Source organism: Schistocerca piceifrons, chromosome 2 (assembly GCF_021461385.2).
Source record: "Schistocerca piceifrons isolate TAMUIC-IGC-003096 chromosome 2, iqSchPice1.1, whole genome shotgun sequence".
Classification (NCBI taxonomy): Eukaryota; Metazoa; Arthropoda; class Insecta; order Orthoptera; family Acrididae; genus Schistocerca; species Schistocerca piceifrons.
In genome coordinates, this window is record NC_060139.1 from 40,631,931 (window position 1) to 40,646,882 (window position 14,952).

Genomic DNA, 14,952 nt, shown 5'->3' on the forward strand with positions numbered 1-14,952 from the left:
AGAGCCCCCTGTATCTTCTCGGTGACAGATTTCCAATTGAGAGCCGCCATTTTTAGAGGACACCGATCAATGATAATCCCCAAGGACGTATGGCGATCGACAAAAGTGGCCCAAGGGACGTCAGCATCGCGAAATCCTCGAATATCAAGGAACTTACATTTACCCTGATTGAGACGCGCTCCAGAGACACGACAGTATGCATCAACTGCCCCTTTCAACAACGGGATATCATCTCGTTGACGGAGGAGAACAACGACATCATCCGCATATGCCTTAACCGAGAGCTTCCCACCAGAGAGGGACATACCCTGAAGCTTGAGAGCAATAGTCCGAAGCAGCGGTTCCAGGGACAAAACGAATAAAGACATAGAGAGCGGACTACCCTGAGGCACTCCGCGGCGGATAGCAATGGGCGGCGTCAGCTGCCCATTGACTGACACCCGAGCTGTTATTCCCCTGTACAAATTGCCAAGAACACCACGTGATGAAGCGTTAAAACCTATTGTACCTAAAACACGATCTAAAAACACATGACTGACGTGATCAAAAGCCTTATAAAAATCAAGGAAGGCAAAGGCACAATGTACGTTTGTAACCGCCGCAACCGAGACAACATCCCGATATTCGGCTACTGGTGTCAGAATAGATCTATCATGAAAACAACATTGATGTGCACCAATCACACCCCGAAGCAGAGAAGACAGCCGGCTATTGAGCGCTCTAGCAGCTGTCTTATAGTCAAAATTCAGCAATGTGAGCGGACGAAGATTGGCAGCAGATAAACGACCAGAGGACTTCGGAATTAAAACAATTTTCCCTACTTTAAAATCGGCAGGCACATCCATCCCTCTGACAATCTCATTTAAAATCTGCGTAAAAATGCCACCCAAAAGAGGCCAAAAACGGAGATAAAATTCTTTAGGCAGGCCGTCTGGACCCGGCGATTTACTGGACGGAGAGCGAGCAATAAAATCGAAAACATCATCTACCTGGAACTCCCGGAGAAATTCGCCGTTCGCGTCAGGCGCGATCGTCGCAGTTAGATCCCCAAAGACATCATCCGAAAGAGACTCACCAGAATCATCGGCAGAATAGAGACTAGTGTAATACCGATGAAGAGCACGAACCATTTCCTCCTGTGCACTAAGCTGTCGCCCATCATCCACCGTAAGAGAAGAGATGAAGGAGCGACGACGACGAGTCTGATGCCGTAGCAGGTGGTACAAGGATGTCAGTTCACCTTCAACAAGAGAGTGAGGTTTCGACTTAACTCGCAGACCATCCATCTGTCGTCGTTTAAGGCTCAAGAGCTTGGCTTTAATACGACGAACATCATGGATCCGCAGTGGAGAGGTACCCGCCGCGTCATATAGTTCACGCAGGACGGAGTAGTAATATTCATACGTGTTCTTAAAATCACGCGTCCTAGCAGCACAGTAGAAAATCAAAGTCTGACGAATCTTGGGCTTGGCAAACGCAGTCCACCAAACCAGCAAGGAGGGGTATCGCGGGACAGAGCGAAGACATCGCTCCCACACGCCACTTATAACATCATCCATAGCACTGTCGGCAAGGTGGGAAACATTTAACATCCACTGGGAACGATAAAGTTTTGCAGGTTGGCGACTAAGATTTACAGTTGCAGTAAAAGCACAATGGTCAGAAAAACTAGTAGGAATAACATCGACAGAAAGAATTTTATCACATAAAAAATCAGATAAATAGAATCTGTCGAGTCTACTGCATGAGGACGCGGTAAAAAACGTATATTTCACCAGGGTTGGATATTTGTGTTCCCAAACATCACGCAGATGCATCGTACGAACTAAGTCATGTAAATCACGGCAATAATTAAAATTGGGGGACTGGTCTGCAGGGCGTAAAACACAATTAAAATCGCCTCCGAGCAGGAGACTCCGAGGACTCTGGCGCAAAAGATAAATAAGCTCTTCTTTATAAAAGCGCGATCGAGCCACAGTGTGACCCGAACCAGAGGGGGCATACAAAACAACGAGGCGGAGATCAAAAAGACGACAACCAATCCCACGGCCAGAGTCAAGGAATTCAATGTCAGTAATAGGAATGCCCTCTCGAAAGAAAAGAGCAGTTCCTGTTGAATATTCCGGCGCGACATTAAAAACAGTTTGAAAGCCAGGTAGAGAGAGATCAGAAAACAACACTTCCTGCAAAAACACTACGTCCGCACAGGCGTCGTAAATAAACTGCCGCAAAGAGGCAATGCGAACGTCGGACTCAATACGGTTAACATTTAAGGTAAGAAAGGTGTATGCTTGAACCATAGAGAGAAAAGCGAGAAAACAAATCACCTACACCGACGCACCAGCGTCACAGTCCATAGCAGGGGTGACGGAGGCATCCGAGGGAGGGGGACTGCTACCCCGTTCCGCGGATCCCTTACGTTTCGGTTTTTTACGAACAGCATTAACGTTCGGCTGAACGCGTAACTTGCGTCGGCTGACGGGCAAGGAAACTTCAGCCGCCGGTGACGTAGGAGGGTCAAGTTCTGTATCCGACACCACCCGCGCCGGTCCACATGCGGGATCCGGGGTCGCGGGGGAAACATCCGACAAAACGGAATGGTCAACACCTGCACTAGCTTCCGGCAAACATGGACTGCACGGAGGCGAAACGTGAGCAGGAAGGTCCGAGGCCGCAGAGTTGGAAAGAAGCGGAGCAGCTCCGCTGGCAGAGGTATGGGGCAGCGAAGCAGGAAGTTGTCGCGGCTCCACTTGTTGTGACATCGAAGTCGGTTCGGAAGACGGCGCCAACAGGCCCGACCGACGACCCGACTCGAGAGAAGCTGCGTCGGAGGCCGGAGGGGCGCCAGCAGCCGCCACCGGAACCGCTACCTCAGGAGGGCAGGGAGCAGCTACAGTACACAGTGGCTCGGAGGATGCCGGTCGCTCGGACTGGGGCATCTCAGGGAGATCCTCATCCGTACTATTTCCATCGTGTGGGCGACGCCTCTTATTATTCAAAAGTGGCACACCCACCTGAGGGACAGACGGAACAACATCAGATTTAGCACGCAAAGGAGGAAATTCTGTATCAGGGGTGCGCAAAACCTGTGGCGGGGCGCTACTACCACTGGACTGTGCTACACCAAGAGCAGAACCACCTGCAACGAGGTCAGCGACCGTTAACTTGCGACGCTGTTCGAGAGAATTTTTTAAAACAAAAACTCTCCGCGGACAGTCGGTACGCACGTGACCACTTTCATTGCACAAAAAACAGGAGCCAACCTGACCACTATATGTTACATGGACACGATATCCACCGATCTGCAGGTGAGATGGAATATTCTGCTTAACGTGCATTTCGACTGAACGAATACCACTGTAACATTGCAGGCGATGTTGGCTTGACCAGCGTTCAAGGCGAATGCTCTTTACATCACCATACTTCTGTAGACCCTCCTTAAGATAGACATTATCCACCTCCGGTGGAAGGTTGTAAACACGAACATTGGTATACGTGATGGAAGCATTGGAAAGCAGCACGGTACTTACAGAATCATCCCGATGCCGAAAGAGAACTTGATGACCATATTTAGAAAGAATTTTATCAACCTGAAGTGGGTCCATAAACTTAACAAAGAAAACATACAGTTCGGTATCAAAATAAGCAGTGTGCACCTGATCCGAATGAACACCAAAGGTATCTACCAACCAATCATGAATCTCAAGAGAACTAGGTTGCACATGGCGGGTTGACTTGTCAAAAGCAAAACTAACTGTAGCCTGACGAGGAATAACCTGGGACGACATTTTCAAAATATGCGGTCGAAACCGCTACACAAAAAACACTGAAATAAGGACAGAAAGTAACACAAGGTACGAAACAACGACGGAGAAACACCCACAGAAGTTGCAACACAACACGTAAACAAAAACGATAGTCCACTATACGTAACGCTACGGCGGAGCGGAAGACTAGGCACGTCCACACTGCACGGCGTCTAAAGCGGAACTGCTAGACCAACGAGCCCTGTGACAGAGTGAACGCAAATTATTTCAGCAAACTGTATCCCTCGAAGTCGTCCAAGGTGCTCTTTGAATCTGGTGCGGCTGGCGGGATGGGGAAGGTGCTTTCTGCCGGCAGTGCTGTTCTTCGACAGACTGTGTGGCGACACCGTGGGTCACGGGCAGCACCGTTCTCGGAGGTGCCGTGGCCCGCGGTCGGCGGCCTTCCAGGGCTATTGGCATCTTCATGTAGAGCTGCCGCCGGGTGCGCACTGCCTGCTCCTAAGGAGGTGATTGTTTTTGCTGATGTGACTTGCAATAACGACTGCGCGAAACGCCGCTATCTCGTTGGGGATGCTACGACATACACCCTCTCGAGCACCCCGAATACTTGTTGAGCCCTCGGCTACGATGGGTTTCAGGCTGTCAAATGAACTATGGTGTGTGCATGCGCGGACGGGAGAAAGGCTGAGGCGTCTTCGAGTGTACAAGGATGGACAGAGCGTATCCGTCGTTTCCGTAGTGTAGCGGTTATCACGTCTGCTTCACACGCAGAAGGTCCCCGGTTCGATCCCGGGCGGGAACAGTATTTTCCTGCCTGTGTCGCATACTACTCGAGTGAGCCACTTCGTGTGTGGATCTGCTACATGTACCTTCGTCATGCAAGTGCCGCATTTACTGAATTTTTAAGTTACGATGGCAACCTTGCTACAAGTTCTCTGAGAAGCAAGAACGAAAGCAGTAGTTTCCGTGGTGTAGCGGTTATCACGTCTGCCTAACACGCAGAAGGTCCCCGGTTCGATCCCGGGCGAAACACTTTTTCATCACTTTAAACAAGACATACCGACAAGCATTTGCCACGTTCTGTACCTAAAGCTTGGCAATCACCTTCATACGTCGGACCAGACGGTCATTTCTTTACACCAAGTATGAAATTCACTTTACACTGACGGGCAGCTTTTTGCGCTGAGTCAGCCACCTACGTGCGACCAGTTTGCACAAAACGCTAGGGCTCGTCCGGGATTTGAACCCGGGACCTCCTGCACCCTAAGCAGGAATCATACCCCTAGACCAACGAGCCCTGTGACAGCGTGAACGCCAATTATTTCAGCAAACTGCATCCCTCGAAGTCGTCCAGGGTGCTCTTTGAATCTGGTGCGGCTGGCGGGATGGGGAAGGTGCTTTCTGCCGGCAGTGCTGTTCTTCGACAGACTGTGTGGCGACACCGTGGGTCACGGGCAGCACCGTTCTCGGAGGTGCCGTGGCCCGCGGTCGGCGGCCTTCCAGGGCTATTGGCATCTTCATGTAGAGCTGCCGCCGGGTGCGCACTGCCTGCTGCTAAGGAGGTGATTGTTTTTGCTGATGTGACTTGCAATAACGACTGCGCGAAACGCCGCTATCTCGTTGGGGATGCTCCGACATACACCCTCTCGAGCACCCCGAATACTTGTTGAGCCCTCGGCTACGATGGGTTTCAGGCTGTCAAATGAACTATGGTGTGTGCATGCGCGGACGGGAGAAAGGCTGAGGCGTCTTCGAGTGAAAAGGATGGACAGAGCGTATCCGTCGTTTCCGTAGTGTAGCGGTTATCACGTTTGCTTCACACGCAGAAGGTCCCCGGTTCGATCCCGGGCGGGAACAGTATTTTCCTGCCTGTGTCGCATACTACTCGTGTTAGCCACTTCGTGTGTGGATCTGCTACATGTACCTTCGTCATGCAAGTGCCGCATTTACCGCCTGCTGCTAAGGAGGTGATTGTTTTTGCTGATGTGACTTGCAATAACGACTGCGCGAAACGCCGCTATCTCGTTGGGGATGCTACGACATACACCCTCTCGAGCACCCCGAATACTTGTTGAGCCCTCGGCTACGATGGGTTTCAGGCTGTCAAATGAACTATGGTGTGTGCATGCGCGGACGGGAGAAAGGCTGAGGCGTCTTCGAGTGTACGAGGATGGACAGAGCGTATCCGTCGTTTCCGTAGTGTAGCGGTTATCACGTCTGCTTCACACGCAGAAGGTGCCCGGTTCGATCCCGGGCGGGAACAGTATTTTCCTGCCTGTGTCGCATACTACTCGAGTGAGCCACTTCGTGTGTGGATCTGCTACATGTACCTTCGTCATGCAAGTGCCGCATTTACTGAATTTTTAAGTTATGATGGCAACCTTGCTACAAGTTCTCTGAGAAGCAAGAACGAAAGCAGTAGTTTCCGTGGTGTAGCGGTTATCACGTCTGCCTAACACGCAGAAGGTCCCCGGTTCGATCCCGGGCGGAAACACTTTTTCATCACTTTAAACAAGACATACCGACAAGCATTTGCCACGTTCTGTACCTAAAGCTTGGCAATCACCTTCATACGTCGGACCAGACGGTCATTTCTTTACACCAAGTATGAAATTCACTTTACACTGACGGGCAGCTTTTTGCGCTGACTCAGCCACCTACGTGCGACCAGTTTGCACAAAACGCTAGGGCTCGTCCGGGATTTGAACCCGGGACCTCCTGCACCCTAAGCAGGAATCATACCCCTAGACCAACGAGCCCTGTGACAGCGTGAACGCCAATTATTTCAGCAAACTGCATCCCTCGAAGTCCTCCAGGGTGCTCTTTGAATCTGGTGCGGCTGGCGGGATGGGGAAGGTGCTTTCTGCCGGCAGTGCTGTTCTTCGACAGACTGTGTGGCGACACCGTGGGTCACGGGCAGCACCGTTCTCGGAGGTGCCGTGGCCCGCGGTCGGCGGCCTTCCAGGGCTATTGGCATCTTCATGTAGAGCTGCCGCCGGGTGCGCACTGCCTGCTGCTAAGGAGGTGATTGTTTTTGCTGATGTGACTTGCAATAACGACTGCGCGAAACGCCGCTATCTCGTTGGGGATGCTACGACATACACCCTCTCGAGCACCCCGAATACTTGTTGAGCCCTCGGCTACGATGGGTTTCAGGCTGTCAAATGAACTATGGTGTGTGCATGCGCGGACGGGAGAAAGGCTGAGGCGTCTTCGAGTGTACAAGGATGGACAGAGCGTATCCGTCGTTTCCGTAGTGTAGCGGTTATCACGTCTGCTTCACACGCAGAAGGTCCCCGGTTCGATCCCGAGCGGGAACAGTATTTTCCTGCCTGTGTCGCATACTACTCGAGTGAGCCACGTCGTGTGTGGATCTGCTACATGTACCTTCGTCATGCAAGTGCCGCATTTACTGAATTTTTGAGTTACGATGGCAACCTTGCTACAAGTTCTCTGAGAAGCAAGAACGAAAGCAGTAGTTTCCGTGGTGTAGCGGTTATCACGTCTGCCTAACACGCAGAAGATCCCCGGTTCGATCCCGGGCGGAAACACGTTTTCATCACTTTAAACAAGACATACCGACAAGCATTTGCCACGTTCTGTACCTAAAGCTTGGCAATCACCTTCATACGTCGGACCAGACGGTCATTTCTTTACACCAAGTATGAAATTCACTTTACACCGACGGGCAGCTTTTTGCGCTGACTCAGCCACCTACGTGCGACCAGTTTGCACATAACGCTAGGGCTCGTCCGGGATTTGAACCCGGGACCTCCTGCACCCTAAGCAGGAATCATACCCCTAGAACAACGAGCCCTGTGACAGCGTGAACGCCAATTATTTCAGCAAACTGCATCCCTCGAAGTCGTCCAGGGTGCTCTTTGAATCTGGTGCGGCTGGCGGGATGGGGAAGGTGCTTTCTGCCGGCAGTGCTGTTCTTCGACAGACTGTGTGGCGACACCGTGGGTCACGGGCAGCACCGTTCTCGGAGGTGCCGTGGCCCGCGGTCGGCGGCCTTCCAGGGCTATTGGCATCTTCATGTAGAGCTGCCGCCGGGTGCGCACTGCCTGCTGCTAAGGAGGTGATTGTTTTTGCTGATGTGACTTGCAATAACGACTGCGCGAAACGCCACTATCTCGTTGGGGATGCTACGACATACACCCTCTCGAGCACCCCGAATACTTGTTGAGCCCTCGGCTACGATGGGTTTCAGGCTGTCCCCGGTTCGATCCCGGGCGGGAACAGTATTTCCCTGCCTGTGTCGCATACTACTCGAGTGAGCCACGTCGTGTGTGGATCTGCTACATGTACCTTCGTCATGCAAGTGCCGCATTTACTGAATTTTTAAGTTACGATGGCAACCTTGCTACAAGTTCTCTGAGAAGCAAGAACGAAAGCAGTAGTTTCCGTGGTGTAGCGGTTATCACGTCTGCCTATGGTGTGTGCATGCGCGTTCGGGAGAAAGGCTGAGGCGTCTTCGAGTATACAAGGATGGATAGAGCGTATCCGTCGTTTCCGTAGTGTAGCGGTTATCACGTCTGCTTCACACGCAGAAGGTCCCCGGTTCGATCCCGGGCGGGAACAGTATTTTCCTGCCTGTGTCGCATACTACTCGAGTGAGCCACGTCGTGTGTGGATCTGCTGCATGTACCTTCGTCATGCAAGTGCCGCATTTACCGCCTGCTGCTAAGGAGGTGATTGTTTTTGCTGATGTGACTTGCAATAACGACTGCGCGAAACGCCGCTATCTCGTTGGGGATGCTACGACATACACCCTCTCGAGCACCCCGAATACTTGTTGAGCCCTCGGCTACGATGGGTTTCAGGCTGTCAAATGAACTATGGTGTGTGCATGCGCGGACGGGAGAAAGGCTGAGGCGTCTTCGAGTGTACAAGGATGGACAGAGCGTATCCGTCGTTTCCGTAGTGTAGCGGTTGTCACGTCCGCTTCACACGCAGAGGGTCCCCGGTTCGATCCCGGGCGGAAACAGTATTTTCCTGCCTGTGTCGCATACTACTCGAGTGAGCCACGTCGTGTGTGGATCTGCTACATTTACCTTCGTCATGCAAGTGCCGCATTTACTGAATTTTTAAGTTACGATGGCAACCTTGCTACAAGTTCTCTGAGAAGCAAGAACGAAAGCAGTAGTTTCCGTGGTGTAGCGGTTATCACGTCTGCCTAACACGCAGAAGGTCCCCGGTTCGATCCCGGGCGGAAACACTTTTTCATCACTTTAAACAAGACATACCGACAAGCATTTGCCACGTTCTGTACCTAAAGCTTGGCAATCACCTTCATACGTCGGACCAGATGGTCATTTCTTTACACCAAGTATGAAATTCACTTTACACTGACGGGCAGCTTTTTGCGCTGACTCAGCCACCTACGTGCGACCAGTTTGCACAAAACGCTAGGGCTCGTCCGGGATTTGAACCCGGGACCCCCTGCACCCTAAGCAGGAATCATACCCCTAGACCAACGAGCCCTGTGACAGCGTGAACGCCAACTATTTCAGCAAACTGCATCCCTCGAAGTCCTCCAGGGTGCTCTTTGAATCTGGTGCGGCTGGCGGGATGGGGAAGGTGCTTTCTGCCGGCAGTGCTGTTCTTCGACAGACTGTGTGGCGACACCGTGGGTCACGGGCAGCACCGTTCTCGGAGGTGCCGTGGCCCGCGGTCGGCGGCCTTCCAGGGCTATTGGCATCTTCATGTAGAGCTGCCGCCGGGTGCGCACTGCCTGCTGCTAAGGAGGTGATTGTTTTTGCTGATGTGACTTGCAATAGCGACTGCGCGAAACGCCGCTATCTCGTTGGGGATGCTACGACATACACCCTCTCGAGCACCCCGAATACTTGTTGAGCCCTCGGCTACGATGGGTTTCAGGCTGTCAAATGAACTATGGTGTGTGCATGCGCGGACGGGAGAAAGGCTGAGGCGTCTTCGAGTGTACAAGGATGGACAGAGCGTATTCGTCGTTTCCGTAGTGTAGCGGTTATCACGTCTGCTTCACACGCAGAAGAACCCCGGTTCGATCCCGTGCGGGAACAGTATTTTCCTGCCTGTGTCGCATACTACTCGAGTGAGCCACGTCGTGTGTGGATCTGCTGCATGTACCTTCGTCATGCAAGTGCCGCATTTACCGCCTGCTGCTAAGGAGGTGATTGTTTTTGCTGATGTGACTTGCAATAACGACTGCGCGAAACGCCGCTATCTCGTTGGGGATGCTACGACATACACCCTCTCGAGCACCCCGAATACTTGTTGAGCCCTCGGCTACGATGGGTTTCAGGCTGTCAAATGAACTATGGTGTGTGCATGCGCGGACGGGAGAAAGGCTGAGGCGTCTTCGAGTGTACAAGGAAGGACAGAGCGTATCCGTCGTTTCCGTAGTGTAGCGGTTATCACGTCCGCTTCACACGCAGAGGGTCCCCGGTTCGATCCCGGGCGGAAACAGTATTTTCCTGCCTGTGTCGCATACTACTCGAGTGAGCCACGTCGTGTGTGGATCTGCTACATGTACCTTCGTCATGCAAGTGCCGCATTTACTGAATTTTTAAGTTACGATGGCAACCTTGCTACAAGTTCTCTGAGAAGCAAGAACGAAAGCAGTAGTTTCCGTGGTGTAGCGGTTATCACGTCTGCCTAACACGCGGAAGGTCCCCGGTTCGATCCCGGGCGGAAACACTTTTTCATCACTTTAAACAAGACATACCGACAAGCATTTGCCACGTTCTGTACCTAAAGCTTGGCAATCACCTTCATACGTCGGACCAGACGGTCATTTCTTTACACCAAGTATGAAATTCACTTTACACTGACGGGCAGCTTTTTGCGCTGACTCAGCCACCTACGTGCGACCAGTTTGCACAAAACGCTAGGGCTCGTCCGGGATTTGAACCCGGGACCTCCTGCACCCTAAGCAGGAATCATACCCCTAGACCAACGAGCCCTGTGACAGCGTGAACGCCAATTATTTCAGCAAACTGCATCCCTCGAAGTCGTCCAGGGTGCTCTTTGAATCTGGTGCGGCTGGCGGGATGGGGAAGGTGCTTTCTGCCGGCAGTGCTGTTCTTCGACAGACTGTGTGGCGACACCGTGGGTCACGGGCAGCACCGTTCTCGGAGGTGCCGTGGCCCGCGGTCGGCGGCCTTCCAGGGCTATTGGCATCTTCATGTAGAGCTGCCGCCGGGTGCGCACTGCCTGCTGCTAAGGAGGTGATTGTTTTTGCTGATGTGACTTGCAATAACGACTGCGCGAAACGCCGCTATCTCGTTGGGGATGCTACGACATACACCCTCTCGAGCACCCCGAATACTTGTTGAGCCCTCGGCTACGATGGGTTTCAGGCTGTCAAATGAACTATGGTGTGTGCATGCGCGGACGGGAGAAAGGCTGAGGCGTCTTCGAGTGTACAAGGATGGACAGAGCGTATCCGTCGTTTCCGTAGTGTAGCGGTTATCACGTCCGCTTCACACGCAGAGGGTCCCCGGTTCGATCCCGGGCGGAAACAGTATTTTCCTGCCTGTGTCGCATACTACTCGAGTGAGCCACGTCGTGTGTGGATCTGCTACATGTACCTTCGTCATGCAAGTGCCGCATTTACTGAATTTTTAAGTTACGATGGCAACCTTGCTACAAGTTCTCTGAGAAGCAAGAACGAAAGCAGTAGTTTCCGTGGTGTAGCGGTTATCACGTCTGCCTATGGTGTGTGCATGCGCGTTCGGGAGAAAGGCTGAGGCGTCTTTGAGTATACAAGGATGGATAGAGCGTATCCGTCGTTTCCGTAGTGTAGCGGTTATCACGTTTGCTTCACACGCAGAAGGTCCCCGGTTCGATCCCGGGCGGGAACAGTATTTTCCTGCCTGTGTCGCATACTACTCGAGTGAGCCACGTCGTGTGTGGATCTGCTGCATGTACCTTCGTCATGCAAGTGCCGCATTTACCGCCTGCTGCTAAGGAGGTGATTGTTTTTGCTGATGTGACTTGCAATAACGACTACGCGAAACGCCGCTATCTCGTTGGGGATGCTACGACATACACCCTCTCGAGCACCCCGAATACTTGTTGAGCCCTCGGCTACGATGGGTTTCAGGCTGTCAAATGAACTATGGTGTGTGCATGCGCGGACGGGAGAAAGGCTGAGGCGTCTTCGAGTGTACAAGGATGGACAGAGCGTATCCGTCGTTTCCGTAGTGTAGCGGTTATCACGTCTGCTTCACACGCAGAAGAACCCCGGTTCGATCCCGTGCGGGAACAGTATTTTCCTGCCTGTGTCGCATACTACTCGAGTGAGCCACGTCGTGTGTGGATCTGCTACATTTACCTTCGTCATGCAAGTGCCGCATTTACTGAATTTTTAAGTTACGATGGCAACCTTGCTACAAGTTCTCTGAGAAGCAAGAACGAAAGCAGTAGTTTCCGTGGTGTAGCGGTTATCACGTCTGCCTAACACGCAGAAGGTCCCCGGTTCGATCCCGGGCGGAAACACTTTTTCATCACTTTAAACAAGACATACCGACAAGCATTTGCCACGTTCTGTACCTAAAGCTTGGCAATCACCTTCATACGTCGGACCAGACGGTCATTTCTTTACACCAAGTATGAAATTCACTTTACACTGACGGGCAGCTTTTTGCGCTGACTCAGCCACCTACGTGCGACCAGTTTGCACAAAACGCTAGGGCTCGTCCGGGATTTGAACCCGGGACCTCCTGCACCCTAAGCAGGAATCATACCCCTTTTTTTTTTTTTCTTTTTTTTTTTTTTTTTTTTTAGTCAGACGCCTTAACCACTTTTTTTTTTTTTTTGCCTTATCCATTTTTTTTCCAACTTTTTTTTTCCACTTTTTTTTGAAGTTAAAATGCTCTACCACTTTTTTTTAAACCACTTTAGTTTTATGCCTTATCCTTTTTTTTTTTTTTTTTTTTTTTTTTTTTTTTTTTTTTTTGAATTTTCATCGAGATTGGTTTGGTTTCTACACCAAGATTCTCTTGAGAAAATTAGCATATTTCAATCTATAATCTCGTATTTGTTCAAGCTGATGATGCTGAATGCGCAGAAATGTCAAAAAATCTTCTTCGCTCCGGTCTTCTTGTGTGAGAATATAGAAAACTGAATGTCCCATCAACCAATTGGCAGCATTTCTTTTAGTATTGGGGTAGGGGACGCCCTCAGGATTGAGGAGGTTAGTCGGTGTTATGGCATTATCGGAAGTTCTGAGTATAATTGCTAGCATGCGCCGAATGCAGCACCATACGTCGCTGATCGTATCATATGTAAACCTGTGTTCGTCGGTATCGAGGACGTTGCAGGTAGTGCAGTTTGGCGTTTCTGCCAGATGTATGGCGTGCAACTTAGAGTTCGTCGGCAGTTTTCTATTAACAGCAAAGTACCATACGGCTCTCACCTTAGTCGGTAATCGGGGATCATGAATATTCTTCCAAATCGTATTCCAGTCATACTGTTGAAGTTTCCCCTCGATGCTGTTTCTGGGTTTTCCGTCAATCATGGTCTTGTACACTTCTTTGACTGTTGGCGTACCGTTGTGGAAAAGCGTTCTCGGAATGTAGCTGTATTCAATGAGAAAATGTTTGAGGTGCGAAAGCTCCGTCGGGAGGTGGTGCACGTCGATAGGCGGATCCAGACTGAGCGGGAGTATTTCATTCAGAAGATGACCCACTAGATTACTCGGCGATTCTTTCCACAGTCGGTATGTCTTGCAAATATACAGTGCCTGTGCTTTACAGTAAATATCGGTAAGATTGAGACCACCTTTGTTGGCTGGTAACGTCAGCGTTGCATATTTAATTTTGAAAATATGACCCCTACTAACATAATGGCCGAGCGCTGCCAGCATTCGTTTCGCTATTGCTGGTGGTAATGGCAATATTTGGGCGACGTAGTTCACTTTGGACGTGATATAGGTATTGGCGAGCTGTACCTTCTGCATAGCGTCCAGATTCCGTAGACTGTGTTGGTGGAGGCACGCCCGCATGTTCGTCAAAATGCGCCTGTAGTTGATAGCAACTGTTCGTCGGATATGGCGCGTGTATACTATGCCGAGGCTTTTCAGTGTGTCAAGGCGTTTCAGGTGTTCTCGAGCTCCAATGTCATCTCCGCGGCCGATCGGCAAAATTCCAGACTTCGCCATATTTATTTTAGCGCCGGAAGCAAGTTCATACTTCTTCGTAATTTGGAGCGCAGTGTCTAGTTCTTGGTTACTCCTGACTAGGAAACCGACATCATCAGCGTATGATTTACACGTGACTTTGTGGTCGTGTATGTGTAATCCTTGCAGAACCTTGTTTAAATTGAACAGGAGCGGTTCGATTGCTATTGCAAACAATACCATGGACATTGGGCAACCTTGTCGTACCGAGCTACGAACCTTAATTGGGCTACTGAGTTGTCCATTGATCTGGATTTTAGAGGTACCATTCGTGAGCACGGAGTTGAGCATGGCTAAAAAATTCGGAGGAAAATTCATTTTCCGCATTACACTGAAAAGGTATGAATGGCTCACTCTGTCGAATGCTTGTTCGAAATCGAGTGATACGATGGCGCATCGGAGTCTGCAAGTCGCCGCTATGGAAATGACATCCCTGTAATCACTTAAGGTCTGATATATCTTTCTATGCTTGCCAACACACGATTGGTAGGATCCTGTAACCGTGGTAATTACGGAGTGCAGCCGTTGCATGATGACGCGGGCGAAGATTTTGTAATCGCCGTTCAATAAGGTGATAGGTCGAAGATTACCAATTCCCTTGCCTCCTGGCTTTTTGGGGACCAGGACCACCGTCCCCTCACAGAACTCTTCTGGGAGGGGGGCACTGGGATTCATGAGTTCATTGCATATGCACGTCAGCTTCGTTGCCATTTTTTGTCGAAAAATTTGATACAGTTCGGCAGGTAGTCCATCAGGTCCGGGTGATTTGTTCTTTGGACCTCTCAGTATGGCGTCCACCACTTCGTCCTCCGTTATAGCGGTAGTGAGGGTGCCAGCTTCATCCGAACTGAGTCTACCTGTTATCCCGTCGATGACTTCCCTTTGCGCCACGTCATCCGTTGGTGTGGTGGCCAACAATTCTGTATAATGCTTGTAGATTTCGTCCTTGATCTCGCACTGTTTGGTCAATAATCGACCATCAGTGGTTGTCAGTTTAGTAATTATTTTCCTAATGTT

General features: G+C 50.9%; 22 non-coding genes across 22 annotated transcripts; 17 read left to right on the plus strand and 5 right to left on the minus strand.

Annotated features, from left to right (window-relative positions):
- Positions 1 to 4,496: 4,496 nt before the first annotated feature.
- On the plus strand, positions 4,497 to 4,569 carry Trnav-cac. Its single transcript has one exon. It is a non-coding gene; the product is annotated as a tRNA-Val (tRNA).
- A 158-nt stretch (positions 4,570 to 4,727) lies between these two features.
- Trnav-aac lies at positions 4,728 to 4,799 on the plus strand. The gene has a single exon. It is a non-coding gene; the product is annotated as a tRNA-Val (tRNA).
- Positions 4,800 to 4,992: 193 nt separating this feature from the next.
- On the minus strand, positions 4,993 to 5,064 carry Trnap-agg. The gene has a single exon. It is a non-coding gene; the product is annotated as a tRNA-Pro (tRNA).
- Positions 5,065 to 5,551: 487 nt separating this feature from the next.
- On the plus strand, positions 5,552 to 5,624 carry Trnav-cac. The gene has a single exon. It is a non-coding gene; the product is annotated as a tRNA-Val (tRNA).
- Positions 5,625 to 5,957: 333 nt separating this feature from the next.
- Positions 5,958 to 6,030, plus strand: Trnav-cac. Its single transcript has one exon. It is a non-coding gene; the product is annotated as a tRNA-Val (tRNA).
- Positions 6,031 to 6,188: 158 nt separating this feature from the next.
- Trnav-aac lies at positions 6,189 to 6,261 on the plus strand. Its single transcript has one exon. It is a non-coding gene; the product is annotated as a tRNA-Val (tRNA).
- A 193-nt stretch (positions 6,262 to 6,454) lies between these two features.
- Positions 6,455 to 6,526, minus strand: Trnap-agg. The gene has a single exon. It is a non-coding gene; the product is annotated as a tRNA-Pro (tRNA).
- Positions 6,527 to 7,014: 488 nt separating this feature from the next.
- Trnav-cac lies at positions 7,015 to 7,087 on the plus strand. The gene has a single exon. It is a non-coding gene; the product is annotated as a tRNA-Val (tRNA).
- A 158-nt stretch (positions 7,088 to 7,245) lies between these two features.
- Trnav-aac lies at positions 7,246 to 7,318 on the plus strand. The gene has a single exon. It is a non-coding gene; the product is annotated as a tRNA-Val (tRNA).
- Positions 7,319 to 7,511: 193 nt separating this feature from the next.
- On the minus strand, positions 7,512 to 7,583 carry Trnap-agg. The gene has a single exon. It is a non-coding gene; the product is annotated as a tRNA-Pro (tRNA).
- Positions 7,584 to 8,278: 695 nt separating this feature from the next.
- Trnav-cac lies at positions 8,279 to 8,351 on the plus strand. The gene has a single exon. It is a non-coding gene; the product is annotated as a tRNA-Val (tRNA).
- A 333-nt stretch (positions 8,352 to 8,684) lies between these two features.
- On the plus strand, positions 8,685 to 8,757 carry Trnav-cac. The gene has a single exon. It is a non-coding gene; the product is annotated as a tRNA-Val (tRNA).
- Positions 8,758 to 8,915: 158 nt separating this feature from the next.
- Positions 8,916 to 8,988, plus strand: Trnav-aac. Its single transcript has one exon. It is a non-coding gene; the product is annotated as a tRNA-Val (tRNA).
- Positions 8,989 to 9,181: 193 nt separating this feature from the next.
- On the minus strand, positions 9,182 to 9,253 carry Trnap-agg. Its single transcript has one exon. It is a non-coding gene; the product is annotated as a tRNA-Pro (tRNA).
- A 488-nt stretch (positions 9,254 to 9,741) lies between these two features.
- Trnav-cac lies at positions 9,742 to 9,814 on the plus strand. Its single transcript has one exon. It is a non-coding gene; the product is annotated as a tRNA-Val (tRNA).
- A 333-nt stretch (positions 9,815 to 10,147) lies between these two features.
- Trnav-cac lies at positions 10,148 to 10,220 on the plus strand. The gene has a single exon. It is a non-coding gene; the product is annotated as a tRNA-Val (tRNA).
- A 158-nt stretch (positions 10,221 to 10,378) lies between these two features.
- On the plus strand, positions 10,379 to 10,451 carry Trnav-aac. Its single transcript has one exon. It is a non-coding gene; the product is annotated as a tRNA-Val (tRNA).
- Positions 10,452 to 10,644: 193 nt separating this feature from the next.
- On the minus strand, positions 10,645 to 10,716 carry Trnap-agg. The gene has a single exon. It is a non-coding gene; the product is annotated as a tRNA-Pro (tRNA).
- Positions 10,717 to 11,204: 488 nt separating this feature from the next.
- Trnav-cac lies at positions 11,205 to 11,277 on the plus strand. Its single transcript has one exon. It is a non-coding gene; the product is annotated as a tRNA-Val (tRNA).
- Positions 11,278 to 11,544: 267 nt separating this feature from the next.
- On the plus strand, positions 11,545 to 11,617 carry Trnav-cac. The gene has a single exon. It is a non-coding gene; the product is annotated as a tRNA-Val (tRNA).
- Positions 11,618 to 11,950: 333 nt separating this feature from the next.
- Trnav-cac lies at positions 11,951 to 12,023 on the plus strand. Its single transcript has one exon. It is a non-coding gene; the product is annotated as a tRNA-Val (tRNA).
- A 158-nt stretch (positions 12,024 to 12,181) lies between these two features.
- Positions 12,182 to 12,254, plus strand: Trnav-aac. Its single transcript has one exon. It is a non-coding gene; the product is annotated as a tRNA-Val (tRNA).
- The last annotated feature ends 2,698 nt before the right edge of the window (positions 12,255 to 14,952 follow it).